The 27,759-nt window shown below is 39.6% G+C and overlaps 31 non-coding genes across 31 annotated transcripts; all 31 read left to right on the plus strand.

Moving 5' to 3' along the window:
* Positions 1-493: 493 nt before the first annotated feature.
* TRNAR-ACG (transfer RNA arginine (anticodon ACG)) lies at positions 494-566 on the plus strand. The gene has a single exon. It is a non-coding gene; the product is annotated as a tRNA-Arg (tRNA).
* Positions 567-574: 8 nt separating this feature from the next.
* On the plus strand, positions 575-646 carry TRNAH-GUG (transfer RNA histidin (anticodon GUG)). The gene has a single exon. It is a non-coding gene; the product is annotated as a tRNA-His (tRNA).
* Positions 647-1,552: 906 nt separating this feature from the next.
* Positions 1,553-1,625, plus strand: TRNAR-ACG (transfer RNA arginine (anticodon ACG)). The gene has a single exon. It is a non-coding gene; the product is annotated as a tRNA-Arg (tRNA).
* A 973-nt stretch (positions 1,626-2,598) lies between these two features.
* On the plus strand, positions 2,599-2,671 carry TRNAR-ACG (transfer RNA arginine (anticodon ACG)). The gene has a single exon. It is a non-coding gene; the product is annotated as a tRNA-Arg (tRNA).
* A 993-nt stretch (positions 2,672-3,664) lies between these two features.
* On the plus strand, positions 3,665-3,737 carry TRNAR-ACG (transfer RNA arginine (anticodon ACG)). The gene has a single exon. It is a non-coding gene; the product is annotated as a tRNA-Arg (tRNA).
* A 999-nt stretch (positions 3,738-4,736) lies between these two features.
* Positions 4,737-4,809, plus strand: TRNAR-ACG (transfer RNA arginine (anticodon ACG)). Its single transcript has one exon. It is a non-coding gene; the product is annotated as a tRNA-Arg (tRNA).
* A 983-nt stretch (positions 4,810-5,792) lies between these two features.
* On the plus strand, positions 5,793-5,865 carry TRNAR-ACG (transfer RNA arginine (anticodon ACG)). Its single transcript has one exon. It is a non-coding gene; the product is annotated as a tRNA-Arg (tRNA).
* Positions 5,866-5,873: 8 nt separating this feature from the next.
* Positions 5,874-5,945, plus strand: TRNAH-GUG (transfer RNA histidin (anticodon GUG)). The gene has a single exon. It is a non-coding gene; the product is annotated as a tRNA-His (tRNA).
* Positions 5,946-6,827: 882 nt separating this feature from the next.
* Positions 6,828-6,900, plus strand: TRNAR-ACG (transfer RNA arginine (anticodon ACG)). The gene has a single exon. It is a non-coding gene; the product is annotated as a tRNA-Arg (tRNA).
* An 8-nt stretch (positions 6,901-6,908) lies between these two features.
* Positions 6,909-6,980, plus strand: TRNAH-GUG (transfer RNA histidin (anticodon GUG)). Its single transcript has one exon. It is a non-coding gene; the product is annotated as a tRNA-His (tRNA).
* A 905-nt stretch (positions 6,981-7,885) lies between these two features.
* Positions 7,886-7,958, plus strand: TRNAR-ACG (transfer RNA arginine (anticodon ACG)). Its single transcript has one exon. It is a non-coding gene; the product is annotated as a tRNA-Arg (tRNA).
* Positions 7,959-7,966: 8 nt separating this feature from the next.
* On the plus strand, positions 7,967-8,038 carry TRNAH-GUG (transfer RNA histidin (anticodon GUG)). Its single transcript has one exon. It is a non-coding gene; the product is annotated as a tRNA-His (tRNA).
* Positions 8,039-9,098: 1,060 nt separating this feature from the next.
* TRNAR-ACG (transfer RNA arginine (anticodon ACG)) lies at positions 9,099-9,171 on the plus strand. The gene has a single exon. It is a non-coding gene; the product is annotated as a tRNA-Arg (tRNA).
* An 8-nt stretch (positions 9,172-9,179) lies between these two features.
* On the plus strand, positions 9,180-9,251 carry TRNAH-GUG (transfer RNA histidin (anticodon GUG)). The gene has a single exon. It is a non-coding gene; the product is annotated as a tRNA-His (tRNA).
* A 903-nt stretch (positions 9,252-10,154) lies between these two features.
* Positions 10,155-10,227, plus strand: TRNAR-ACG (transfer RNA arginine (anticodon ACG)). Its single transcript has one exon. It is a non-coding gene; the product is annotated as a tRNA-Arg (tRNA).
* A 987-nt stretch (positions 10,228-11,214) lies between these two features.
* Positions 11,215-11,287, plus strand: TRNAR-ACG (transfer RNA arginine (anticodon ACG)). Its single transcript has one exon. It is a non-coding gene; the product is annotated as a tRNA-Arg (tRNA).
* Positions 11,288-11,295: 8 nt separating this feature from the next.
* Positions 11,296-11,367, plus strand: TRNAH-GUG (transfer RNA histidin (anticodon GUG)). Its single transcript has one exon. It is a non-coding gene; the product is annotated as a tRNA-His (tRNA).
* An 899-nt stretch (positions 11,368-12,266) lies between these two features.
* On the plus strand, positions 12,267-12,339 carry TRNAR-ACG (transfer RNA arginine (anticodon ACG)). The gene has a single exon. It is a non-coding gene; the product is annotated as a tRNA-Arg (tRNA).
* A 981-nt stretch (positions 12,340-13,320) lies between these two features.
* On the plus strand, positions 13,321-13,393 carry TRNAR-ACG (transfer RNA arginine (anticodon ACG)). The gene has a single exon. It is a non-coding gene; the product is annotated as a tRNA-Arg (tRNA).
* Positions 13,394-13,401: 8 nt separating this feature from the next.
* Positions 13,402-13,473, plus strand: TRNAH-GUG (transfer RNA histidin (anticodon GUG)). Its single transcript has one exon. It is a non-coding gene; the product is annotated as a tRNA-His (tRNA).
* Positions 13,474-14,380: 907 nt separating this feature from the next.
* On the plus strand, positions 14,381-14,453 carry TRNAR-ACG (transfer RNA arginine (anticodon ACG)). Its single transcript has one exon. It is a non-coding gene; the product is annotated as a tRNA-Arg (tRNA).
* Positions 14,454-14,461: 8 nt separating this feature from the next.
* Positions 14,462-14,533, plus strand: TRNAH-GUG (transfer RNA histidin (anticodon GUG)). Its single transcript has one exon. It is a non-coding gene; the product is annotated as a tRNA-His (tRNA).
* An 889-nt stretch (positions 14,534-15,422) lies between these two features.
* Positions 15,423-15,495, plus strand: TRNAR-ACG (transfer RNA arginine (anticodon ACG)). The gene has a single exon. It is a non-coding gene; the product is annotated as a tRNA-Arg (tRNA).
* An 8-nt stretch (positions 15,496-15,503) lies between these two features.
* Positions 15,504-15,575, plus strand: TRNAH-GUG (transfer RNA histidin (anticodon GUG)). Its single transcript has one exon. It is a non-coding gene; the product is annotated as a tRNA-His (tRNA).
* An 898-nt stretch (positions 15,576-16,473) lies between these two features.
* On the plus strand, positions 16,474-16,546 carry TRNAR-ACG (transfer RNA arginine (anticodon ACG)). The gene has a single exon. It is a non-coding gene; the product is annotated as a tRNA-Arg (tRNA).
* Positions 16,547-17,517: 971 nt separating this feature from the next.
* Positions 17,518-17,590, plus strand: TRNAR-ACG (transfer RNA arginine (anticodon ACG)). The gene has a single exon. It is a non-coding gene; the product is annotated as a tRNA-Arg (tRNA).
* Positions 17,591-17,598: 8 nt separating this feature from the next.
* TRNAH-GUG (transfer RNA histidin (anticodon GUG)) lies at positions 17,599-17,670 on the plus strand. The gene has a single exon. It is a non-coding gene; the product is annotated as a tRNA-His (tRNA).
* A 912-nt stretch (positions 17,671-18,582) lies between these two features.
* TRNAR-ACG (transfer RNA arginine (anticodon ACG)) lies at positions 18,583-18,655 on the plus strand. Its single transcript has one exon. It is a non-coding gene; the product is annotated as a tRNA-Arg (tRNA).
* Positions 18,656-18,663: 8 nt separating this feature from the next.
* On the plus strand, positions 18,664-18,735 carry TRNAH-GUG (transfer RNA histidin (anticodon GUG)). The gene has a single exon. It is a non-coding gene; the product is annotated as a tRNA-His (tRNA).
* Positions 18,736-25,351: 6,616 nt separating this feature from the next.
* On the plus strand, positions 25,352-25,424 carry TRNAR-ACG (transfer RNA arginine (anticodon ACG)). The gene has a single exon. It is a non-coding gene; the product is annotated as a tRNA-Arg (tRNA).
* An 8-nt stretch (positions 25,425-25,432) lies between these two features.
* TRNAH-GUG (transfer RNA histidin (anticodon GUG)) lies at positions 25,433-25,504 on the plus strand. Its single transcript has one exon. It is a non-coding gene; the product is annotated as a tRNA-His (tRNA).
* Positions 25,505-27,759: the final 2,255 nt, after the last annotated feature.

Here is a 27,759-nt window from a genome sequence, read left to right on the forward strand (position 1 = left end):
TCACTAACAGACAACAAAATTCATCACCTTAATTATTTTTTTGTTTTCTTTCCTTTCAATAACTTTTTTTGCCAGGTACTGATTTCGCTGGTCAATCTTAAGATATTAATGTTAGGGAAAAGTAAATCTCACATATAGATTCTAAATCAGATATAATTATTGTGTGTCAAGCATAAATTTCGGATCATACAAAAATGCTTAGCTTGGGGTTTGCATTTGATTGGCAGAAAAATAAAGCACTTATGGCAATGTCACACTATTGCAGGCATATGATTTCTCACAAAATGTGAGAAAAATTGAATCCTCACACATGAATTCAAGAAGATGGAAAATATTCAGTCTCAAGCATGAATTTAAGATTGCACAAAAATATTTTGTTTCTGCTTGTGAGTGGATTGGCAAGAAAAGAAAGACTCATGAGGCGATGACAGCCTGTTGAAGGTTTTGTTTTGCTTTAGCAATATGGCGCATGAAAAAGCACCCTTTTTCATCAGGGCCAGTGGCGCAATGGATAACGCGTCTGACTACGGATCAGAAGATTGTAGGTTCGACTCCTACCTGGCTCGAGGATGTTGCCGTGATCGTATAGTGGTTAGTACTCTGCGTTGTGGCCGCAGCAACCCCGGTTCGAATCCGGGTCACGGCATCTTATGGATACTGTAGAAAGCTTTAAATTAGCTGCTTTTGGAAATTTTGCAATCACTTAATAGCCATCTTCATCTCCTGCATCAAATCTCTATGTATGCAACGGTTTATTTTTGCCATTTAGTTATTTAGTTATTTTACATCCTCACAAAATTTGCAAAAAAAAAGAAACCTCACAAATTAACAGTATATTTACAAAGAAATATGTAGCCTCTCTTACAAGAAATTCTTTTAAAGGAAAAACAATAGTAATCATCAAGCTCATCACTTCATCATGCATCGGGGCACTCAGCTACGCTATTTAGTCGGCTGAATAATAGGTGGTTTTTATGTCTCTCTCTCTCTCTCTCTCTCTCTCTCTCTCTCTCTCTCTCTCTCTCTCTCTCTCTCTCTCTCTCTCTCTCTCTCTCGTCGATCATCACTAACAGACAACAAAATTCATCACCTTAATTATTTTTTGGTTTCTTTCCTTTCAATAACTTTTTTTGCCAGGTACTGATTTCGCTGGTCAATCTTAAGATATTAATGTTAGGGAAAAGTAAATCTCACATATAGATTCTAAATCAGATATAATTATTGTGTGTCAAGCATAAATTTCGGATCATACAAAAATGCTTAGCTTGGGGTTTGCATTTGATTGGCAGAAAAATAAAGCACTTATGGCAATGTCACACTATTGCAGGCATATGATTTCTCACAAAATGTGAGAAAAATTGAATCCTCACACATGAATTCAAGAAGATGGAAATATTCAGTCTCAAGCATGAATTTAAGATTGCACAAAAATATTTTGTTTCTGCTTGAGTGGATTGGCAAGAAAAGAAAGACTCATGAGGCGATGACAGCCTGTTGAAGGTTTTGTTTTGCTTTAGCAATATGGCGCATGAAAAAGCACCCTTTTTCATCAGGGCCAGTGGCGCAATGGATAACGCGTCTGACTACGGATCAGAAGATTGTAGGTTCGACTCCTACCTGGCTCAAGGATGTTGCCGTGATCGTATAGTGGTTAGTACTCTGAGTTGTGGCAGCAGCAACCCCGGTTCGAATCCGGGTCACGGCATCTTATGGATAATGTAGAAAGCTTTAAATTAGCTGCTTTTGGAAATTTTGCAATCACTTAATAGCCATCTTCATCTCCTGCATCAAATCTCTATGTATGCAACGGTTTATTTTTGCCATTTAGTTATTTAGTTATTTTACATCCTCACAAAATTTGCAAAAAAAAGAAACCTCACAAATTAACAGTATATTTACAAAGAAATATGTAGCCTCTCTTACAAGAAATTCTTTTAAAGGAAAAACAATAGTAATCATCAAGCTCATCACTTCATCATGCATCGGGGCACTCAGCTACGCTATTTAGTCGGCTGAATAATAGGTGGTTTTTATCTCTCTCTCTCTCTCTCTCTCTCTCTCTCTCTCTCTCTCTCTCTCTCTCTCTCTCTCTCTCTCTCGTCGATCATCACTAACAGACAACAAAATTCATCACCTTAATTATTTTTTTGTTTTCTTTCCTTTCAATAACTTTTTTTGCCAGGTACTGATTTCGCTGGTCAATCTTAAGATATTAATGTTAGGGAAAAGTAAATCTCACATATAGATTCTAAATCAGATATAATTATTGTGTGTCAAGCATAAATTTCGGATCATACAAAAATGCTTAGCTTGGGGTTTGCATTTGATTGGCAGAAAAATAAAGCACTTATGGCAATGTCACACTATTGCAGGCATATGATTTCTCACAAAATGTGAGAAAAATTGAATCCTCACACATGAATTCAAGAAGATGGAAAATATTCAGTCTCAAGCATGAATTTAAGATTGCACAAAAATATTTTGTTTCTGCTTGAGTGGATTGGCAAGAAAAGAAAGACTCATGAGGCGATGACAGCCTGTTGAAGGTTTTGTTTTGCTTTAGCAATATGGCGCATGAAAAAGCACCCTTTTTCATCAGGGCCAGTGGCGCAATGGATAACGCGTCTGACTACGGATCAGAAGATTGTAGGTTCGACTCCTACCTGGCTCAAGGATGTTGCCGTGATCGTATAGTGGTTAGTACTCTGAGTTGTGGCAGCAGCAACCCCGGTTCGAATCCGGGTCACGGCATCTTATGGATACTGTAGAAAGCTTTAAATTAGCTGCTTTTGGAAATTTTGCAATCACTTAATAGCCATCTTCATCTCCTGCATCAAATCTCTATGTATGCAACGGTTTATTTTTGCCATTTAGTTATTTAGTTATTTTACATCCTCACAAAATTTGCAAAAAAAGAAACCTCACAAATTAACAGTATATTTACAAAGAAATATGTAGCCTCTCTTACAAGAAATTCTTTTAAAGGAAAAACAATAGTAATCATCAAGCTCATCACTTCATCATGCATCGGGGCACTCAGCTACGCTATTTAGTCGGCTGAATAATAGGTGGTTTTTATCTCTCTCTCTCTCTCTCTCTCTCTCTCTCTCTCTCTCTCTCTCTCTCTCTCTCTCTCTCTCTCTCTCTCTCTCTCTCTCTCTCTCTCGTCGATCATCACTAACAGACAACAAAATTCATCACCTTAATTATTTTTTTGTTTTCTTTCCTTTCAATAACTTTTTTGCCAGGTACTGATTTCGCTGGTCAATCTTAAGATATTAATGTTAGGGAAAAGTAAATCTCACATATAGATTCTAAATCAGATATAATTATTGTGTGTCAAGCATAAATTTCGGATCATACAAAAATGCTTAGCTTGGGGTTTGCATTTGATTGGCAGAAAAATAAAGCACTTATGGCAATGTCACACTATTGCAGGCATATGATTTCTCACAAAATGTGAGAAAAATTGAATCCTCACACATGAATTCAAGAAGATGGAAAATATTCAGTCTCAAGCATGAATTTAAGATTGCACAAAAATATTTTGTTTCTGCTTGAGTGGATTGGCAAGAAAAGAAAGACTCATGAGGCGATGACAGCATGTTGAAGGTTTTGTTTTGCTTTAGCAATATGGCGCATGAAAAAGCACCCTTTTTCATCAGGGCCAGTGGCGCAATGGATAACGCGTCTGACTACGGATCAGAAGATTGTAGGTTCGACTCCTACCTGGCTCAAGGATGTTGCCGTGATCGTATAGTGGTTAGTACTCTGAGTTGTGGCAGCAGCAACCCCGGTTCGAATCTGGGTCACGGCATCTTATGGATACTGTAGAAAGCTTTAAATTAGCTGCTTTTGGAAATTTTGCAATCACTTAATAGCCATCTTCATCTCCTGCATCAAATCTCTATGTATGCAACGGTTTATTTTTGCCATTTAGTTATTTAGTTATTTTACATCCTCACAAAATTTGCAAAAAAAAGAAACCTCACAAATTAACAGTATATTTACAAAGAAATATGTAGCCTCTCTTACAAGAAATTCTTTTAAAGGAAAAACAATAGTAATCATCAAGCTCATCACTTCATCATGCATCGGGGCACTCAGCTACGCTATTTAGTCGGCTGAATAATAGGTGGTTTTTATGTCTCTCTCTCTCTCTCTCTCTCTCTCTCTCTCTCTCTCTCTCTCTCTCTCTCTCTCTCTCTCTCTCTCTCTCTCTCTCTCTCTCTCTCGTCGATCATCACTAACAGACAACAAAATTCATCACCTTAATTATTTTTTTGTTTTCTTTCCTTTCAATAACTTTTTTTGCCAGGTACTGATTTCGCTGGTCAATCTTAAGATATTAATGTTAGGGAAAAGTAAATCTCACATATAGATTCTAAATCAGATATAATTATTGTGTGTCAAGCATAAATTTCGGATCATACAAAAATGCTTAGCTTGGGGTTTGCATTTGATTGGCAGAAAAATAAAGCACTTATGGCAATGTCACACTATTGCAGGCATATGATTTCTCACAAAATGTGAGAAAAGTTGAATCCTCACACATGAATTCAAGAAGATGGAAAATATTCAGTCTCAAGCATGAATTTAAGATTGCACAAAAATATTTTGTTTCTGCTTGTGAGTGGATTGGCAAGAAAAGAAAGACTCATGAGGCGATGACAGCCTGTTGAAGGTTTTGTTTTGCTTTAGCAATATGGCGCATGAAAAAGCACCCTTTTTCATCAGGGCCAGTGGCGCAATGGATAACGCGTCTGACTACGGATCAGAAGATTGTAGGTTCGACTCCTACCTGGCTCGAGGATGTTGCCGTGATCGTATAGTGGTTAGTACTCTGCGTTGTGGCCGCAGCAACCCCGGTTCGAATCTGGGTCACGGCATCTTATGGATACTGTAGAAAGCTTTAAATTAGCTGCTTTTGGAAATTTTGCAATCACTTAATAGCCATCTTCATCTCCTGCATCAAATCTCTATGTATGCAACGGTTTATTTTTGCCATTTAGTTATTTAGTTATTTTACATCCTCACAAAATTTGCAAAAAAAAGAAACCTCACAAATTAACAGTATATTTACAAAGAAATATGTAGCCTCTCTTACAAGAAATTCTTTTAAAGGAAAAACAATAGTAATCATCAAGCTCATCTCTTCATCATGCATCGGGGCACTCAGCTACGCTATTTAGTTGGCTGAATAATAGGTGGTTTTTATGTCTCTCTCTCTCTCTCTCTCTCTCTCTCTCTCTCTCTCTCTCTCTCTCTCTCTCTCTCTCTCTCTCTCTCTCTTCGATCATCACTAACAGACAACAAAATTCATCACCTTAATTATTTTTTTGTTTTCTTTCCTTTCAATAACTTTTTTTGCCAGGTACTGATTTCGCTGGTCAATCTTAAGATATTAATGTTAGGGAAAAGTAAATCTCACATATAGATTCTAAATCAGATATAATTATTGTGTGTCAAGCATAAATTTCGGATCATACAAAAATGCTTAGCTTGGGGTTTGCATTTGATTGGCAGAAAAATAAAGCACTTATGGCAATGTCACACTATTGCAGGCATATGATTTCTCACAAAATGTGAGAAAAATTGAATCCTCACACATGAATTCAAGAAGATGGAAAATATTCAGTCTCAAGCATGAATTTAAGATTGCACAAAAATATTTTGTTTCTGCTTGTGAGTGGATTGGCAAGAAAAGAAAGACTCATGAGGCGATGACAGCCTGTTGAAGGTTTTGTTTTGCTTTAGCAATATGGCGCATGAAAAAGCACCCTTTTTCATCAGGGCCAGTGGCGCAATGGATAACGCGTCTGACTACGGATCAGAAGATTGTAGGTTCGACTCCTACCTGGCTCGAGGATGTTGCCGTGATCGTATAGTGGTTAGTACTCTGCGTTGTGGCCGCAGCAACCCCGGTTCGAATCCGGGTCACGGCATCTTATGGATACTGTAGAAAGCTTTAAATTAGCTGCTTTTGGAAATTTTGCAATCACTTAATAGCCATCTTCATCTCCTGCATCAAATCTCTATGTATGCAACGGTTTATTTTTGCCATTTAGTTATTTAGTTATTTTACATCCTCACAAAATTTGCAAAAAAAAGAAACCTCACAAATTAACAGTATATTTACAAAGAAATATGTAGCCTCTCTTACAAGAAATTCTTTTAAAGGAAAAACAATAGTAATCATCAAGCTCATCACTTCATCATGCATCGGGGCACTCAGCTACGCTATTTAGTCAGCTGAATAGGTGGTTTTTATCTCTCTCTCTCTCTCTCTCTCTCTCTCTCTCTCTCTCTCTCTCTCTCTCTCTCTCGTCGATCATCACTAACAGACAACAAAATTCATCACCTTAATTATTTTTTTGTTTTCTTTCCTTTCAATAACTTTTTTTGCCAGGTACTGATTTCGCTGGTCAATCTTAAGATATTAATGTTAGGGAAAAGTAAATCTCACATATAGATTCTAAATCAGATATAATTATTGTGTGTCAAGCATAAATTTCGGATCATACAAAAATGCTTAGCTTGGGGTTTGCATTTGATTGGCAGAAAAATAAAGCACTTATGGCAATGTCACACTATTGCAGGCATATGATTTCTCACAAAATGTGAGAAAAATTGAATCCTCACACATGAATTCAAGAAGATGGAAAATATTCAGTCTCAAGCATGAATTTAAGATTGCACAAAAATATTTTGTTTCTGCTTGTGAGTGGATTGGCAAGAAAAGAAAGACTCATGAGGCGATGACAGCCTGTTGAAGGTTTTGTTTTGCTTTAGCAATATGGCGCATGAAAAAGCACCCTTTTTCATCAGGGCCAGTGGCGCAATGGATAACGCGTCTGACTACGGATCAGAAGATTGTAGGTTCGACTCCTACCTGGCTCGAGGATGTTGCCGTGATCGTATAGTGGTTAGTACTCTGCGTTGTGGCCGCAGCAACCCCGGTTCGAATCCGGGTCACGGCATCTTATGGATACTGTAGAAAGCTTTAAATTAGCTGCTTTTGGAAATTTTGCAATCACTTAATAGCCATCTTCATCTCCTGCATCAAATCTCTATGTATGCAACGGTTTATTTTTGCCATTTAGTTATTTAGTTATTTTACATCCTCACAAAATTTGCAAAAAAAAGAAACCTCACAAATTAACAGTATATTTACAAAGAAATATGTAGCCTCTCTTACAAGAAATTCTTTTAAAGGAAAAACAATAGTAATCATCAAGCTCATCACTTCATCATGCATCGGGGCACTCAGCTACGCTATTTAGTCGGCTGAATAATAGGTGGTTTTTATGTCTCTCTCTCTCTCTCTCTCTCTCTCTCTCTCTCTCTCTCTCTCTCTCTCTCTCTCTCTCTCTCTCTCTCTCTCTTCGATCATCACTAACAGACAACAAAATTCATCACCTTAATTATTTTTTTGTTTTCTTTCCTTTCAATAACTTTTTTTGCCAGGTACTGATTTCGCTGGTCAATCTTAAGATATTAATGTTAGGGAAAAGTAAATCTCACATATAGATTCTAAATCAGATATAATTATTGTGTGTCAAGCATAAATTTCGGATCATACAAAAATGCTTAGCTTGGGGTTTGCATTTGATTGGCAGAAAAATAAAGCACTTATGGCAATGTCACACTATTGCAGGCATATGATTTCTCACAAAATGTGAGAAAAATTGAATCCTCACACATGAATTCAAGAAGATGGAAAATATTCAGTCTCAAGCATGAATTTAAGATTGCACAAAAATATTTTGTTTCTGCTTGTGAGTGGATTGGCAAGAAAAGAAAGACTCATGAGGCGATGACAGCCTGTTGAAGGTTTTGTTTTGCTTTAGCAATATGGCGCATGAAAAAGCACCCTTTTTCATCAGGGCCAGTGGCGCAATGGATAACGCGTCTGACTACGGATCAGAAGATTGTAGGTTCGACTCCTACCTGGCTCGAGGATGTTGCCGTGATCGTATAGTGGTTAGTACTCTGCGTTGTGGCCGCAGCAACCCCGGTTCGAATCCGGGTCACGGCATCTTATGGATACTGTAGAAAGCTTTAAATTAGCTGCTTTTGGAAATTTTGCAATCACTTAATAGCCATCTTCATCTCCTGCATCAAATCTCTATGTATGCAACGGTTTATTTTTGCCATTTAGTTATTTAGTTATTTTACATCCATAGTACTCTGCGTTGTGGCCGCAGCAACCCCGGTTCGAATCCGGGTCACGGCATCTTATGGATACTGTAGAAAGCTTTAAATTAGCTGCTTTTGGAAATTTTGCAATCACTTAATAGCCATCTTCATCTCCTGCATCAAATCTCTATGTATGCAACGGTTTATTTTTGCCATTTAGTTATTTAGTTATTTTACATCCTCACAAAATTTGCAAAAAAAAGAAACCTCACAAATTAACAGTATATTTACAAAGAAATATGTAGCCTCTCTTACAAGAAATTCTTTTAAAGGAAAAACAATAGTAATCATCAAGCTCATCACTTCATCATGCATCGGGGCACTCAGCTACGCTATTTAGTCGGCTGAATAGGTGGTTTTTATCTCTCTCTCTCTCTCTCTCTCTCTCTCTCTCTCTCGTCGATCATCACTAACAGACAACAAAATTCATCACCTTAATTATTTTTTTGTTTTCTTTCCTTTCAATAACTTTTTTTGCCAGGTACTGATTTCGCTGGTCAATCTTAAGATATTAATGTTAGGGAAAAGTAAATCTCACATATAGATTCTAAATCAGATATAATTATTGTGTGTCAAGCATAAATTTCGGATCATACAAAAATGCTTAGCTTGGGGTTTGCATTTGATTGGCAGAAAAATAAAGCACTTATGGCAATGTCACACTATTGCAGGCATATGATTTCTCACAAAATGTGAGAAAAATTGAATCCTCACACATGAATTCAAGAAGATGGAAAATATTCAGTCTCAAGCATGAATTTAAGATTGCACAAAAATATTTTGTTTCTGCTTGTGAGTGGATTGGCAAGAAAAGAAAGACTCATGAGGCGATGACAGCCTGTTGAAGGTTTTGTTTTGCTTTAGCAATATGGCGCATGAAAAAGCACCCTTTTTCATCAGGGCCAGTGGCGCAATGGATAACGCGTCTGACTACGGATCAGAAGATTGTAGGTTCGACTCCTACCTGGCTCGAGGATGTTGCCGTGATCGTATAGTGGTTAGTACTCTGCGTTGTGGCCGCAGCAACCCCGGTTCGAATCCGGGTCACGGCATCTTATGGATACTGTAGAAAGCTTTAAATTAGCTGCTTTTGGAAATTTTGCAATCACTTAATAGCCATCTTCATCTCCTGCATCAAATCTCTATGTATGCAACGGTTTATTTTTGCCATTTAGTTATTTAGTTATTTTACATCCTCACAAAATTTGCAAAAAAAAGAAACCTCACAAATTAACAGTATATTTACAAAGAAATATGTAGCCTCTCTTACAAGAAATTCTTTTAAAGGAAAAACAATAGTAATCATCAAGCTCATCACTTCATCATGCATCGGGGCACTCAGCTACGCTATTTAGTCGGCTGAATAATAGGTGGTTTTTATGTCTCTCTCTCTCTCTCTCTCTCTCTCTCTCTCTCTCTCTCTCTCTCTCTCTCTCTCTCTCTCTCTCTCTCTCTCGTCGATCATCACTAACAGACAACAAAATTCATCACCTTAATTATTTTTTTGTTTTCTTTCCTTTCAATAACTTTTTTTGCCAGGTACTGATTTCGCTGGTCAATCTTAAGATATTAATGTTAGGGAAAAGTAAATCTCACATATAGATTCTAAATCAGATATAATTATTGTGTGTCAAGCATAAATTTCGGATCATACAAAAATGCTTAGCTTGGGGTTTGCATTTGATTGGCAGAAAAATAAAGCACTTATGGCAATGTCACACTATTGCAGGCATATGATTTCTCACAAAATGTGAGAAAAATTGAATCCTCACACATGAATTCAAGAAGATGGAAAATATTGAGTCTCAAGCATGAATTTAAGATTGCACAAAAATATTTTGTTTCTGCTTGAGTGGATTGGCAAGAAAAGAAAGACTCATGAGGCGATGACAGCCTGTTGAAGGTTTTGTTTTGCTTTAGCAATATGGCGCATGAAAAAGCACCCTTTTTCATCAGGGCCAGTGGCGCAATGGATAACGCGTCTGACTACGGATCAGAAGATTGTAGGTTCGACTCCTACCTGGCTCAAGGATGTTGCCGTGATCGTATAGTGGTTAGTACTCTGAGTTGTGGCAGCAGCAACCCCGGTTCGAATCCGGGTCACGGCATCTTATGGATACTGTAGAAAGCTTTAAATTAGCTGCTTTTGGAAATTTTGCAATCACTTAATAGCCATCTTCATCTCCTGCATCAAATCTCTATGTATGCAACGGTTTATTTTTGCCATTTAGTTATTTAGTTATTTTACATCCTCACAAAATTTGCAAAAAAAAGAAACCTCACAAATTAACAGTATATTTACAAAGAAATATGTAGCCTCTCTTACAAGAAATTCTTTTAAAGGAAAAACAATAGTAATCATCAAGCTCATCACTTCATCATGCATCGGGGCACTCAGCTACGCTATTTAGTCGGCTGAATAATAAGTGGTTTTTATGTCTCTCTCTCTCTCTCTCTCTCTCTCTCTCTCTCTCTCTCTCTCTCTCTCTCTCTCTCTCTCTCTCTCTCTCTCTCGTCGATCATCACTAACAGACAACAAAATTCATCACCTTAATTATTTTTTTGTTTTCTTTCCTTTCAATAACTTTTTTTGCCAGGTACTGATTTCGCTGGTCAATCTTAAGATATTAATGTTAGGGAAAAGTAAATCTCACATATAGATTCTAAATCAGATATAATTATTGTGTGTCAAGCATAAATTTCGGATCATACAAAAATGCTTAGCTTGGGGTTTGCATTTGATTGGCAGAAAAATAAAGCACTTATGGCAATGTCACACTATTGCAGGCATATGATTTCTCACAAAATGTGAGAAAAATTGAATCCTCACACATGAATTCAAGAAGATGGAAAATATTCAGTCTCAAGCATGAATTTAAGATTGCACAAAAATATTTTGTTTCTGCTTGTGAGTGGATTGGCAAGAAAAGAAAGACTCATGAGGCGATGACAGCCTGTTGAAGGTTTTGTTTTGCTTTAGCAATATGGCGCATGAAAAAGCACCCTTTTTCATCAGGGCCAGTGGCGCAATGGATAACGCGTCTGACTACGGATCAGAAGATTGTAGGTTCGACTCCTACCTGGCTCGAGGATGTTGCCGTGATCGTATAGTGGTTAGTACTCTGCGTTGTGGCCGCAGCAACCCCGGTTCGAATCCGGGTCACGGCATCTTATGGATACTGTAGAAAGCTTTAAATTAGCTGCTTTTGGAAATTTTGCAATCACTTAATAGCAATCTTCATCTCCTGCATCAAATCTCTATGTATGCAACGGTTTATTTTTGCCATTTAGTTATTTAGTTATTTTACATCCTCACAAAATTTGCAAAAAAAAGAAACCTCACAAATTAACAGTATATTTACAAAGAAATATGTAGCCTCTCTTACAAGAAATTCTTTTAAAGGAAAAACAATAGTAATCATCAAGCTCATCACTTCATCATGCATCGGGGCACTCAGCTACGCTATTTAGTCGGCTGAATAATAGGTGGTTTTTATCTCTCTCTCTCTCTCTCTCTCTCTCTCTCTCTCTCTCTCTCTCTCTCTCTCTCTCTCTCTCTCTCTCTCTCGTCGATCATCACTAACAGACAACAAAATTCATCACCTTAATTATTTTTTTGTTTTCTTTCCTTTCAATAACTTTTTTTGCCAGGTACTGATTTCGCTGGTCAATCTTAAGATATTAATGTTAGGGAAAAGTAAATCTCACATATAGATTCTAAATCAGATATAATTATTGTGTGTCAAGCATAAATTTCGGATCATACAAAAATGCTTAGCTTGGGGTTTGCATTTGATTGGCAGAAAAATAAAGCACTTATGGCAATGTCACACTATTGCAGGCATATGATTTCTCACAAAATGTGAGAAAAATTGAATCCTCACACATGAATTCAAGAAGATGGAAAATATTCAGTCTCAAGCATGAATTTAAGATTGCACAAAAATATTTTGTTTCTGCTTGAGTGGATTGGCAAGAAAAGAAAGACTCATGAGGCGATGACAGCATGTTGAAGGTTTTGTTTTGCTTTAGCAATATGGCGCATGAAAAAGCACCCTTTTTCATCAGGGCCAGTGGCGCAATGGATAACGCGTCTGACTACGGATCAGAAGATTGTAGGTTCGACTCCTACCTGGCTCAAGGATGTTGCCGTGATCGTATAGTGGTTAGTACTCTGAGTTGTGGCAGCAGCAACCCCGGTTCGAATCTGGGTCACGGCATCTTATGGATACTGTAGAAAGCTTTAAATTAGCTGCTTTTGGAAATTTTGCAATCACTTAATAGCCATCTTCATCTCCTGCATCAAATCTCTATGTATGCAACGGTTTATTTTTGCCATTTAGTTATTTAGTTATTTTACATCCTCACAAAATTTGCAAAAAAAAGAAACCTCACAAATTAACAGTATATTTACAAAGAAATATGTAGCCTCTCTTACAAGAAATTCTTTTAAAGGAAAAACAATAGTAATCATCAAGCTCATCACTTCATCATGCATCGGGGCACTCAGCTACGCTATTTAGTCGGCTGAATAATAGGTGGTTTTTATGTCTCTCTCTCTCTCTCTCTCTCTCTCTCTCTCTCTCTCTCTCTCTCTCTCTCTCTCTCTCTCTCTCTCTCGTCGATCATCACTAACAGACAACAAAATTCATCACCTTAATTATTTTTTTGTTTTCTTTCCTTTCAATAACTTTTTTTGCCAGGTACTGATTTCGCTGGTCAATCTTAAGATATTAATGTTAGGGAAAAGTAAATCTCACATATAGATTCTAAATCAGATATAATTATTGTGTGTCAAGCATAAATTTCGGATCATACAAAAATGCTTAGCTTGGGGTTTGCATTTGATTGGCAGAAAAATAAAGCACTTATGGCAATGTCACACTATTGCAGGCATATGATTTCTCACAAAATGTGAGAAAAGTTGAATCCTCACACATGAATTCAAGAAGATGGAAAATATTCAGTCTCAAGCATGAATTTAAGATTGCACAAAAATATTTTGTTTCTGCTTGTGAGTGGATTGGCAAGAAAAGAAAGACTCATGAGGCGATGACAGCCTGTTGAAGGTTTTGTTTTGCTTTAGCAATATGGCGCATGAAAAAGCACCCTTTTTCATCAGGGCCAGTGGCGCAATGGATAACGCGTCTGACTACGGATCAGAAGATTGTAGGTTCGACTCCTACCTGGCTCGAGGATGTTGCCGTGATCGTATAGTGGTTAGTACTCTGCGTTGTGGCCGCAGCAACCCCGGTTCGAATCCGGGTCACGGCATCTTATGGATACTGTAGAAAGCTTTAAATTAGCTGCTTTTGGAAATTTTGCAATCACTTAATAGCAATCTTCATCTCCTGCATCAAATCTCTATGTATGCAACGGTTTATTTTTGCCATTTAGTTATTTAGTTATTTTACATCCTCACAAAATTTGCAAAAAAAAGAAACCTCACAAATTAACAGTATATTTACAAAGAAATATGTAGCCTCTCTTACAAGAAATTCTTTTAAAGGAAAAACAATAGTAATCATCAAGCTCATCACTTCATCATGCATCGGGGCACTCAGCTACGCTATTTAGTCGGCTGAATAATAGGTGGTTTTTATCTCTCTCTCTCTCTCTCTCTCTCTCTCTCTCTCTCTCTCTCTCTCTCTCTCTCTCTCTCTCTCTCTCTCTCTCTCTCGTCGATCATCACTAACAGACAACAAAATTCATCACCTTAATTATTTTTTTGTTTTCTTTCCTTTCAATAACTTTTTTTGCCAGGTACTGATTTCGCTGGTCAATCTTAAGATATTAATGTTAGGGAAAAGTAAATCTCACATATAGATTCTAAATCAGATATAATTATTGTGTGTCAAGCATAAATTTCGGATCATACAAAAATGCTTAGCTTGGGGTTTGCATTTGATTGGCAGAAAAATAAAGCACTTATGGCAATGTCACACTATTGCAGGCATATGATTTCTCACAAAATGTGAGAAAAATTGAATCCTCACACATGAATTCAAGAAGATGGAAAATATTCAGTCTCAAGCATGAATTTAAGATTGCACAAAAATATTTTGTTTCTGCTTGTGAGTGGATTGGCAAGAAAAGAAAGACTCATGAGGCGATGACAGCCTGTTGAAGGTTTTGTTTTGCTTTAGCAATATGGCGCATGAAAAAGCACCCTTTTTCATCAGGGCCAGTGGCGCAATGGATAACGCGTCTGACTACGGATCAGAAGATTGTAGGTTCGACTCCTACCTGGCTCGAGGATGTTGCCGTGATCGTATAGTGGTTAGTACTCTGCGTTGTGGCCGCAGCAACCCCGGTTCGAATCCGGGTCACGGCATCTTATGGATACTGTAGAAAGCTTTAAATTAGCTGCTTTTGGAAATTTTGCAATCACTTAATAGCCATCTTCATCTCCTGCATCAAATCTCTATGTATGCAACGGTTTATTTTTGCCATTTAGTTATTTAGTTATTTTACATCCTCACAAAATTTGCAAAAAAAAGAAACCTCACAAATTAACAGTATATTTACAAAGAAATATGTAGCCTCTCTTACAAGAAATTCTTTTAAAGGAAAAACAATAGTAATCATCAAGCTCATCACTTCATCATGCATCGGGGCACTCAGCTACGCTATTTAGTCGGCTGAATAATAGGTGGTTTTTATGTCTCTCTCTCTCTCTCTCTCTGTCTCTCTCTCTCTCTCTCTCTCTCTCTCTCTCTCTCGTCGATCATCACTAACAGACAACAAAATTAATCACCTTAATTATTTTTTTGTTTTCCTTCCTTTCAATAACTTTTTTTGCCAGGTACTGATTTCGCTGGTCAATCTTAAGATATTAATATTAGGGAAAAGTAAATCTCACATATAGATTCTAAATCAGATATAATTATTGTGTGTCAAGCATAAATTTCGGATCATACAAAAATGCTTAGCTTGGGGTTTGCATTTGATTGGCAGAAAAATAAAGCACTTATGGCAATGTCACACTATTGCAGGCATATGATTTCTCACAAAATGTGAGAAAAATTGAATCCTCACACATGAATTCAAGAAGATGGAAAATATTCAGTCTCAAGCATGAATTTAAGATTGCACAAAAATATTTAGTTTCTGCTTGTGAGTGGATTGGCAAGAAAAGAAAGACTCATGAGGCGATGACAGCCTGTTGAAGGTTTTGTTTTGCTTTAGCAATATGGCGCATGAAAAAGCACCCTTTTTCATCAGGGCCAGTGGCGCAATGGATAACGCGTCTGACTACGGATCAGAAGATTGTAGGTTCGACTCCTACCTGGCTCGAGGATGTTGCCGTGATCGTATAGTGGTTAGTACTCTGCGTTGTGGCCGCAGCAACCCCGGTTCGAATCCGGGTCACGGCATCTTATGGATACTGTAGAAAGCTTTAAATTAGCTGCTTTTGGAAATTTTGCAATCACTTAATAGCCATCTTCATCTCCTGCATCAAATCTCTATGTATGCAACGGTTTATTTTTGCCATTTAGTTATTTAGTTATTTTACATCCTCACAAAATTTGCAAAAAAAAGAAACCTCACAAATTAACAGTATATTTACAAAGAAATATGTAGCCTCTCTTACAAGAAATTCTTTTAAAGGAAAAACAATAGTAATCATCAAGCTCATCACTTCATCATGCATCGGGGCACTCAGCTACGCTATTTAGTCGGCTGAATAATAGGTGGTTTCTATGTCTCTCTCTCTCTCTCTCTCTCTCTCTCTCTCTCTCTCTCTCTCTCTCTCTCTCTCTCTCTCTCTCTCTTCGATCATCACTAACAGACAACAAAATTCATCACCTTAATTATTTTTTGTTTTCTTTCCTTTCAATAACTTTTTTTGCCAGGTACTGATTTTGCTGGTCAATCTTAAGATATTAATGTTAGGGAAAAGTAAATCTCACATATAGATTCTAAATCAGATATAATTATTGTGTGTCAAGCATAAATTTCGGATCATACAAAAATGCTTAGCTTGGGGTTTGCATTTGATTGGCAGAAAAATAAAGCACTTATGGCAATGTCACACTATTGCAGGCATATGATTTCTCACAAAATGTGAGAAAAATTGAATCCTCACACATGAATTCAAGAAGATGGAAAATATTCAGTCTCAAGCATGAATTTAAGATTGCACAAAAATATTTTGTTTCTGCTTGTGAGTGGATTGGCAAGAAAAGAAAGACTCATGAGGCGATGACAGCCTGTTGAAGGTTTTGTTTTGCTTTAGCAATATGGCGCATGAAAAAGCACCCTTTTTCATCAGGGCCAGTGGCGCAATGGATAACGCGTCTGACTACGGATCAGAAGATTGTAGGTTCGACTCCTACCTGGCTCGAGGATGTTGCCGTGATCGTATAGTGGTTAGTACTCTGCGTTGTGGCCACAGCAACCCCGGTTCGAATCCGGGTCACGGCATCTTATGGATACTGTAGAAAGCTTTAAATTAGCTGCTTTTGGAAATTTTGCAATCACTTAATAGCCATCTTCATCTCCTGCATCAAATCTCTATGTATGCAACGGTTTATTTTTGCCATTTAGTTATTTAGTTATTTTACATCCTCACAAAATTTGCAAAAAAAAGAAACCTCACAAATTAACAGTATATTTATAAAGAAATATGTAGCCTCTCTTACAAGAAATTCTTTTAAAGGAAAAACAATAGTAATCATCAAGCTCATCACTTCATCATGCATCGGGGCACTCAGCTACGCTATTTAGTCGGTTGAATAATAGGTGGTTTTTAAGTCTCTCTCTCTCTCTCTCTCTCTCTCTCTCTCTCTCTCTCTCTCTCTCTCTCTCTCTCTCGTCGATCATCACTAACAGACAACAAAATTCATCACCTTAATTATTTTTTTGTTTTCTTTCCTTTCAATAACTTTTTTTGCCAGGTACTGATTTCGCTGGTCAATCTTAAGATATTAATATTAGGGAAAAGTAAATCTCACATATAGATTCTAAATCAGATATAATTATTGTGTGTCAAGCATAAATTTCGGATCATACAAAAATGCTTAGCTTGGGGTTTGCATTTGATTGGCAGAAAAATAAAGCACTTATGGCAATGTCACACTATTGCAGGCATATGATTTCTCACAAAATGTGAGAAAAATTGAATCCTCACACATGAATTCAAGAAGATGGAAAATATTCAGTCTCAAGCATGAATTTAAGATTGCACAAAAATATTTTGTTTCTGCTTGTGAGTGGATTGGCAAGAAAAGAAAGACTCATGAGGCGATGACAGCCTGTTGAAGGTTTTGTTTTGCTTTAGCAATATGGCGCATGAAAAAGCACCCTTTTTCATCAGGGCCAGTGGCGCAATGGATAACGCGTCTGACTACGGATCAGAAGATTGTAGGTTCGACTCCTACCTGGCTCGAGGATGTTGCCGTGATCGTATAGTGGTTAGTACTCTGCGTTGTGGCCGCAGCAACCCCGGTTCGAATCCGGGTCACGGCATCTTATGGATACTGTAGAAAGCTTTAAATTAGCTGCTTTTGGAAATTTTGCAATCACTTAATAGCCATCTTCATCTCCTGCATCAAATCTCTATGTATGCAACGGTTTATTTTTGCCATTTAGTTATTTAGTTATTTTACATCCTCACAAAATTTGCAAAAAAAAGAAACCTCACAAATTAACAGTATATTTACAAAGAAATATGTAGCCTCTCTTACAAGAAATTCTTTTAAAGGAAAAAACAATAGTAATCATCAAGCTCATCACTTCATCATGCATCGGGGCACTCAGCTACGCTATTTAGTCGGTTGAATAATAGGTGGTTTTTAAGTCTCTCTCTCTCTCTCTCTCTCTCTCTCTCTCTCTCTCTCTCTCTCTCTCTCTCTCTCTCTCTCTCTCTCTCTCTCTCTCGTCGATCATCACTAACAGACAACAAAATTCATCACCTTAATTATTTTTTTGTTTTCTTTCCTTTCAATAACTTTTTTTGCCAGGTACTGATTTCGCTGGTCAATCTTAAGATATTAATATTAGGGAAAAGTAAATCTCACATATAGATTCTAAATCAGATATAATTATTGTGTGTCAAGCATAAATTTCGGATCATACAAAAATGCTTAGCTTGGGGTTTGCATTTGATTGGCAGAAAAATAAAGCACTTATGGCAATGTCACACTATTGCAGGCATATGATTTCTCACAAAATGTGAGAAAAATTGAATCCTCACACATGAATTCAAGAAGATGGAAAATATTCAGTCTCAAGCATGAATTTAAGATTGCACAAAAATATTTTGTTTCTGCTTGCGAGTGGATTGGCAAGAAAAGAAAGACTCATGAGGCGATGACAGCCTGTTGAAGGTTTTGTTTTGCTTTAGCAATATGGCGCATGAAAAAGCACCCTTTTTCATCAGGGCCAGTGGCGCAATGGATAACGCGTCTGACTACGGATCAGAAGATTGTAGGTTCGACTCCTACCTGGCTCGAGGATGTTGCCGTGATCGTATAGTGGTTAGTACTCTGCGTTGTGGCCGCAGCAACCCCGGTTCGAATCCGGGTCACGGCATCTTATGGATACTGTAGAAAGCTTTAAATTAGCTGCTTTTGGAAATTTTGCAATCACTTAACCCCTTCATGACCCAGCCTATTTTGGCCTTAATGACCTTGCCGTTTTTTGCAATTCTGACCAGTGTCCCTTTATGAGGTAATAACTCAGGAACGCTTCAACGGATCCTAGCGATTCTGAGATTGTTTTTTCGTGACATATTGGGCTTCATGTTAGTGGTAAATTTAGGTCGATAATTTTTGAGTTTATTTGTGAAAAAAACGGAAATGTGGCAAAAATTTGAAAATTTCGCAATTTTCACATTTTGAATTTTTATTCTGTTAAACCAGAGAGTTATGTGACACAAAATAGTTAATAAATAACGTTTCCCACATGTCTACTTTACATCAGCACAATTTTGGAAACAATTTTTTTTTTTGCTAGGAAGTTATAAGGGTTAAAATTTGACCAGTGATTTCTCATTTTTACAACAAAATTTACAAAACCATTTTTTTTAGGGACCACCTCACATTTGAAGTCATTTTGAGGGTTCTATATGGCTGAAAATACCCAAAAGTGACACCATTCTAAAAACTGCACCCCTCAAGGTGCTCAAAACCACATTCAAGAAGTTTATTAACCCTTCAGGTGTTTCACAGCAGCAGAAGCAACATGGAAGTAAAAAATGAACATTTAACTTTTTAGTCACAAAAATGATCTTTTAGCAACAATTTTTTTATTTTCCCAAGGGTAAAAGGAGAAACTGGACCAGGGATGTTGTTGTCCAATTTGTCCTGAGTACGCTGATACCTCATATGTGGGGGTAAACCACTGTTTGGGCGCACGGCAGGGCTCGGAAGGGAAGGAGCGCCATTTGACTTTTTTAATGAAAAATTGGCTCCAATCTTTAGCGGACACCATGTCGCGTTTGGAGAGCCCCCGTGTGCCTAAACATTGGAGCTCCCCCACAAGTGACCACATTTTGGAAACTAGACCCCCCAAGGAACTTATCTAGAAGCATAGTGAGCACTTTAAACCCCCAGGTGCTTCACAAATTGATCCGTAAAAATGAAAAAATACTTTTTTTTCACAAAAAAATTATTTTAGCCTCAATTTTTTCATTTTCACATGGGCAACAGGATAAAATGGATCCTAAATTTTGTTGGGCAATTTCTCCTGAGTACACCAATACCTCACATGTGGGGGTAAACCACTGTTTGGGCACATGGTAAGGCTCGGAAGGGAAGGAGCGCCATTTGACTTTTTGAATGGAAAATTATCTCCATCGTTAGCGGACACCATGTCGCGTTTGGAAAGCTCCTGTGTGCCTAAACATTGGAGCTCCTCCACAAGTGACCCCATTTTGGAAACTAGACCCCCCAAGGAACTCATCCAGAGGCATAGTGAGCACTTTAAACCCCCAGGTGCTTCACAAATTGATCCGCAAAAATGAAAAAGTACTCTTTTTTCACACAAAATTTCTTTTAGCCTCAATTCTTTCATTTTCACATGGGCAACAGGATAAAATGGATCCTAAAATTTGTTGGGCAATTTCTCCTGAGTATGCCGATACCTCATATGTGGGGGTAAACCACTGTTTGGGTGCACGGCAAGGCTCGGAAGGGGAGGCGTGCCATTTGACTTTTTGAATGGAAAATTAGCTCCAATCGTTAGCGGACACCATGTCGCGTTTGGAGAGCCCCTGTGTGCCTAAACATTGGAGCTCCCCTACAAGTGACCCCATTTTGGAAACTAGACCCCCCAAGAAACTTATCTAGATGCATAGTGAGCACTTATAACCCCCAGGTGCTTCACAGAAGTTTATAACGCAGAGCCGTGAAAATAAAAAAATAATTTTTCTTTCCTCAAAAATGATTTTTAGCCCAGAATTTTTTATTTTCCCAAGGGTAATAGGAGAAATTGGACCCCAAATGTTTTTGTCCAGTTTGTTCTGAGTACGATGATACCCCATATGTGGGGGTAAACCACTGTTTGGGCGCACGGCAGGGCTCGGAAGGGAAGGCACGCCATTTGGCTTTTTGAATGGAAAATTAGCTCCAATCATTAGCGGACACCATGTCGCGTTTGGAGAGCCCCTGTGTGCCTAAACATTGGAGCTCCCGCACAAGTGACCCCATTTTGGAAACTAGACCTCCCAAGGAACTAATCTAGATGTGTGGTGAGCACTTTGAACCCCCAAGTGCTTCACAGAAGTTTATAACGCAGAGCCATGAAAATAAAAAATAATTTTTCTTTTCTCAAAAATGATTTTTTAGCCCACAATTTTTTATTTTCCCAAGGGTAACAGGAGAAATTGGACCCCAAAAGTTGTTGTCCAGTTTCTCCTGAGTACGCTGATACCCCATATGTGGGGGTAAACCACTGTTTTGGCACACGTCAGGGTTCGGAAGGGAAGTAGTGACGTTTTGAAATGCAGACTTTGATGGAATGCTCTGCGGGCGTCAGGTTGCGTTTGCAGAGCCCCTGATGTGCCTAAACAGTAGGAACTCCCCACAATTGACTCCATTTTGGAAACTAGACCCCCAAGGGAACTTATCTAGATGTGTAGTGAGCACTTTGAACCCCCAAGTGCTTCACAGAAGTTTATAACGCAGAGCCGTGAAAATAAAAAATGTGTTTCCTTTCCTCAAAAATATTTTTTTAGCCCAGAATTTTTTTATTTTTGCAAGAGTAACAGGAGAAATTGGACCCCAAAAGTTGTTGTCCAGTTTCTCCTGAGTACGCTGATACCCCATATGTGGGGGTAAACCACTGTTTTGGCACACGTCGGGGTTCGGAAGGGAAATAGTGACGTTTTGAAATGCAGACTTTGATGGAATGCTCTGCGGGCGTCAGGTTGCGTTTGCAGAGCCCCTGATATGCCTAAACAGTAGAAACCCCCCACAAGTGACCCCATTTTGGAAACTAGACCCCCCAAGGAACTTATCTAGATGTGTGGTGAGCACGTTCAACCCCCAAGTGCTTCACAGAAGTTTACAACGCAGAGCCGTGAAAATAAAAAATCATTTTTCTTTCCTCAAAAAAGATGTTTTAGCAAGCAATTTTTTATTTTCACAAGGGTAACAGGAGAATTTGGACCCCAATATTTGTTGCCCAGTTTGTTGTGAGTACGCTGATACCCCATATGTGGGGGTAAACCACTGTTTTGGCACACGTCGGGGTTCGGAAGGGAAGTAGTGACGTTTTGAAATGCAGACTTTGATGGAATGCTCTGCGGGCGTCAGGTTGCGTTTGCAGAGCCCCTGATATGCCTAAACAGTAGAAACCCCCCACAAGTGACCCCCTTTTGGAAACTAGACCCCCCAAGGAACTTATTTAGATGTGTGGTGAGCACGTTCAACCCCCAAGTGCTTCACAGAAGTTTACAACGCAGAGCCGTGAAAATAAAAAATCATTTTTCTTTCCTCAAAAAAGATGTTTTAGCAAGCAATTTTTTATTTTCACAAGGGTAACAGGAGAATTTGGACCCCAATATTTGTTGCCCAGTTTGTTGTGAGTACGCTGATACCCCATATGTGGGGGTAAACCACTGTTTGGGCACACGTCAGGGCTCGGAAGGGAAGTAGTGACATTTGAAATGCAGACTTTGATGGAATGGTCTGCGGGCGTCACATTGCATTTGCAGAGCCCCTGATGTACCTAAACAGTAGAAACACCCCACAAGTGACCCCATTTTGGAAACTAGACCCCCGAAGGAACTTATCTAGATGTGTGGTGAGCACTTTCAACCCCCAAGTGCTTCACAGAAGTTTATAACGCAGAGCCGTGAAAATAAAAAATAATTGTTCTTTCCTCAAAAATTATGTTTTAGCAAGTAATTTTTTATTTTTGCAAGGGTAACAGGAGAAATTAGACCCCAGCAGTTGTTGCCCAGTTTGTCCTGAGTACGCTGGTACCCCAAATGTGGGGGTAAACCACTGTTTGGGCGCACATCGGGGCTTGGAAGGGCGGGAGCACCATTTGACTTTTTGAACGCAAGATTGGCTGGAATCAATGGTGGCGCCATGTTGCGTTTGGAGACCCCTGATGTGCCTTAACAGTGGAAACCCCTCAATTCTAACTTCAACACTAACCCCAACACACCCCTAATCCTAATCCCAACTGTAGCCATAACCCTAATCACAACCTTAACCCCAACACACCCCTAACCACAACCCTAACCGCAACACACCCGTAACCCTAATTCCAACCCTAATCCTAACCCTAATCCCAACCGTAACCCTAATCCCAACCCTAACCACAACTGTAACCCCAACACACCCCTAACCCTATCCGTAACCCTAACCACAAGCCTAATCTTAACCCTATTTCAAACCCTAGCCCTAATTCCAACCCTAACTCTAATTCCAACCCTAACCCTAAGGCTATGTGCCCACGTTGCGGATTCGTGTGAGATTTTTCCTCATGATTTTTGAAAAATCTGCAGGTAAAAGGCACTGCGTTTTACCTGCGGATTTACAGCAGATTTCCAGTGTTTTTTTGTGCAGATTTCACCTGCGGATTCCTATTGAGGAACAGGTGTAAAACGCTGCGGAATCCGCACAAAGAATTGACATGCTGCGGAAAATACAACGCAGCGTTTCTGCACGGAATTTTCCGCACCATGGGCACAGCGGATTTGGTTTTCCTTAGGTGTACATGGTACTGTAAACCTGATGGAAAACTGCTTCGAATTCGCAGCGGCCAATCCGCTGCGGATCCGCGGCCAATCCGCTGCGGATCCGCGGCCAATCCGCTGCGGATCCGCTGCGGATCCGCGGCCGATCCGCTGCGGATCCGCTGCGGATCCGCTGCCAATCCGCTGCGGATCCGCTGCCAATCCGCTGCGGATCCGCTGCGGATCCGCTGCCGATCCGCTGCGGATCCGCGGCGGATCCGCGGCCGATCCGCTGCGGATCCGCGGCCGATCCGCTCTGTGTGCACATGCCATAACCCTACCCCTAACCCTACCCGTAACCCTAACCCTACCCCTAACCCTACCCCTAGTTCTAACCCTAGTTCTAACCCTAACCCTAGTGGAAAAAGAAAAAAAAATATTTTCTTTATTTTATTATTGTCCCTACCTATGGGGGTGATAAAGGGGGGGGTTTATTTATTATTTTTTTATTTTGATCGCTGTGATAGAACCTACCACAGCGATCAAAATGTACCTCTAATGAATCTGCCGGCCGGCAGGCGCACTGAGCATGCGCCCGCCATTTTGGAAGATGGCGGCGCCCATGATGGAGGCGGACGGGGACCGGGAGCCTCGGTAAGTATAAGGGGGGGGAGATCGGGGCACGGGGGGGCGTCGGAGCACGGGGGGGTGACATAGGAGCAGGGGGGGCGGGCAGGAGGACGGGGGAGCGGACAGCAGGACGGGGGAGCCGGCAGGCGGACAGAGGGGACCGGACCCTATAACGGAGCACTGGGGGGGCGATCGGTGGGGTGGGGGGGGGTCACATTAGTGTTTCCAGCCATGGCCGATGATATTGCAGCATCGGCCATGGCTGGATTGTAATATTTCACCAGTTTTTTAGGTGAAATATTACAAATCGCTCTGATTGGCAGTCTCACTTTCAACAGCCAATCAGAGCGATCGTAGCCACGGGGGGGTGAAGCCACCCCCCCTGGGCTGAAGTACCACTCCCCCTCTCCCTGCAGATCGGGTAAAATAGGAGTTAACCCCTTCACCCGATCTGCAGGGACGCGATCATTCCATGACGCCACATAGGCGTCATGGGTCGGATTGGCACGGGTTTTCATGACGCCTATGTGGCGTCATGGGTCGGGAAGGGGTTAATAGCCATCTTCATCTCCTGCATCAAATCTCTATGTATGCAACGGTTTATTTTTGCCATTTAGTTATTTAGTTATTTTACATCCTCACAAAATTTGCAAAAAAAAGAAACCTCACAAATTAACAGTATATTTACAAGGAAATATGTAGCCTCTCTTACAAGAAATTCTTTTAAAGGAAAAACAATAGTAATCATCAAGCTCATCACTTCATCATGCATCGGGGCACTCAGCTACGCTATTTAGTCGGCTGAATAATAGGTGGTTTTTATGTCTCTCTCTCTCTCTCTCTCTCTCTCTCTCTCTCTCTCTCTCTCTCTCTCTCTCTCTCTCTCTCGTCGATCATCACTAACAGACAACAAAATTCATCACCTTAATTATTTTTTTGTTTTCTTTCCTTTCAATAACTTTTTTTGCCAGGTACTGATTTCGCTGGTCAATCTTAAGATATTAATATTAGGGAAAAGTAAATCTCACATATAGATTCTAAATCAGATATAATTATTGTGTGTCAAGCATAAATTTCGGATCATACAAAAATGCTTAGCTTGGGGTTTGCATTTGATTGGCAGAAAAATAAAGCACTTATGGCAATGTCACACTATTGCAGGCATATGATTTCTCACAAAATGTGAGAAAAATTGAATCCTCACACATGAATTCAAGAAGATGGAAAATATTCAGTCTCAAGCATGAATTTAAGATTGCACAAAAATATTTTGTTTCTGCTTGTGAGTGGATTGGCAAGAAAAGAAAGACTCATGAGGCGATGACAGCCTGTTGAAGGTTTTGTTTTGCTTTAGCAATGTGGCGCATGAAAAAGCACCCTTTTTCATCAGGGCCAGTGGCGCAATGGATAACGCGTCTGACTACGGATCAGAAGATTGTAGGTTCGACTCCTACCTGGCTCGAGGATGTTGCCGTGATCGTATAGTGGTTAGTACTCTGCGTTGTGGCCGCAGCAACCCCGGTTCGAATCCGGGTCACGGCATCTTATGGATACTGTAGAAAGCTTTAAATTAGCTGCTTTTGGAAATTTTGCAATCACTTAATAGCCATCTCCATCTCCTGCATCAAATCTCTATGTATGCAACGGTTTATTTTTGCCATTTAGTTATTTAGTTATTTTACATCCTCACAAAATTTGCAAAAAAAAGAAACCTCACAAATTAACAGTATATTTATAAAGAAATATGTAGCCTCTCTTACAAGAAATTCTTTTAACCCCTTCCCGACATTTGACGTACTATCCCGTCGAGGTGGGGTGGGCCCGTATGACCGCCGACGGGATAGTACGTCATCACCGATCAGCGGCGCTCACGGGGGGAGCGCGGCCGATCGCGGCCGGGTGTCAGCTGCATATCGCAGCTGACATCCGGCACTATGTGCCAGGAGCGGTCACGGACCGCCCCCGGCACATTAACCCCCGGCACACCGCGATCAAACATGATCACAGTGTACCGGCGGTATAGGGAAGCATCGCGCAGGGAGGGGGCTCCCTGCGGGCTTCCCTGAGACCCCCGGAGCAACGCGATGTGATCGCGTTGCTGCGAGGGTCTCCTACCTACTTCCTGGCTGCAGGTCCCGGATCCAAGATGGCTGCGGCATCCGGGTCCTGCAGGGAAGGAGGTGGCTTACCGAGTGCCTGCTCAGAGCAGATGCTGGTAAGCCTGCAGCCCTGCACAGCAGATCGTCGATCTGGCAGAGTGCTGTGCACACTGCCAGATCAATGATCTGTGATGTCCCCCCCTGGGACAAAGTAAAAAAGTAAAAAAAAATTTTTTCCACATGTGTAAAAAAAAAAAAAAAAAAAAAAAATTCCTAAATAAATAATAAAAAAAATATATATATTATTCCCATAAATACATTTCTTTATCTAAATAAAAAAAACAAAACAATAAAAGTACACATATTTAGTATCGCCGCGTCCGTAACGACCCAACCTATAAAACTGCCCCACTAGTTAACCCCTTCAGTAAACACCGTAAGAAAAAAAAAAAAAGAGGCAAAAAACAACGCTTTATTACCATACCGCCGAACAAAAAGTGGAATAACACGCGATCAAAAAGACTGATATAAATATCCATGGTACCGCTGAAAATGTCATCTTGTCCCGCAAAAAACAAGCCGCCATACAGCATCATCAGCAAAAAAATAAAAAAGTTATAGTCCTGAGAATAAAGCGATACCAAAATAATTATTTTTTCTATATTTTAGTTTTTATCGTATAAAAGCGCCAAAACATAAAAAAATGATATAAATGAGATATCGCTGTAATCGTACTGACCCGAAGAATAAAACTGCTTTATCAATTTTACCAAACGCGGAACGGTATAAACGCCTCCCCCAAAAGAAATTCATGAATAGCTGGTTTTTGGTCATTCTGCCTCACAAAAATCGGAATAAAAAGCGATCAAAAACGGTCACGTGTCCAAAAATGTTACCAATAAAAACGTCAACTCGTCCCGCAAAAAACAAGACCTCACATGACTCTGTGGAGCAAAATGTGGAAAAATTATAGGTCTCAAAATGTGGAGACGCAAAAACTTTTTTGCTATAAAAAGCGTCGCTGGTTTCACACTTGCGTTTTTGTCTGCAGCGTTTTTTGCACAAAAAAACGCATGCGTTTTTCCCCTATATTTAACATTGAAAACGCATGCGGTTTTTTTGTACGCGTTTGGTCGCGTTTTCAAACGCATGCGTTTTTTTTCTGCATGCGTTCATTTTCAGAAATACAACCTGCAGTATTTTCTTGCGTTTTTAAGCACATGCGTTTGTTTGCGTTAAAAACGCATGCATTTAAACACACTGAAAAGCCACCCACCACCATCAAGGTGATAAAGGGATCCAAACCCTAACCCTAACTCTACCCCTAACCTCACCCCTAACCGTTTAATGAACATTTTCTGACAGTCATAGTGCCACGTATTTCAGTGCCACGTATTTCAGTGCCACGTATTTCAGTGCCACGTGTTTCAGTGCCACGTATTTCAGTGCCACGTATCACATATTTCAGTGCCACGTATCACGTATTTCAGTGCCACGTATCACGTATTTCAGTGCCACATATTTTAGTACCACGTATTTCAGTTGCACGCATTTCAGTTGCACGCATTTCAGTGCCACGTATTTCAGTGCCACGTATTTCAGTGCCACATATTTCAGTGCCACGTATTTCAGTGCCACGTATTTCAGTGCCACGTATCACATATTTCAGTGCCACGTATTTCAGTGCCACGTATTTCA

Source organism: Ranitomeya variabilis, chromosome 5, assembly GCF_051348905.1.
Source record: "Ranitomeya variabilis isolate aRanVar5 chromosome 5, aRanVar5.hap1, whole genome shotgun sequence".
Lineage (NCBI taxonomy): Eukaryota > Metazoa > Chordata > Amphibia > Anura > Dendrobatidae > Ranitomeya > Ranitomeya variabilis.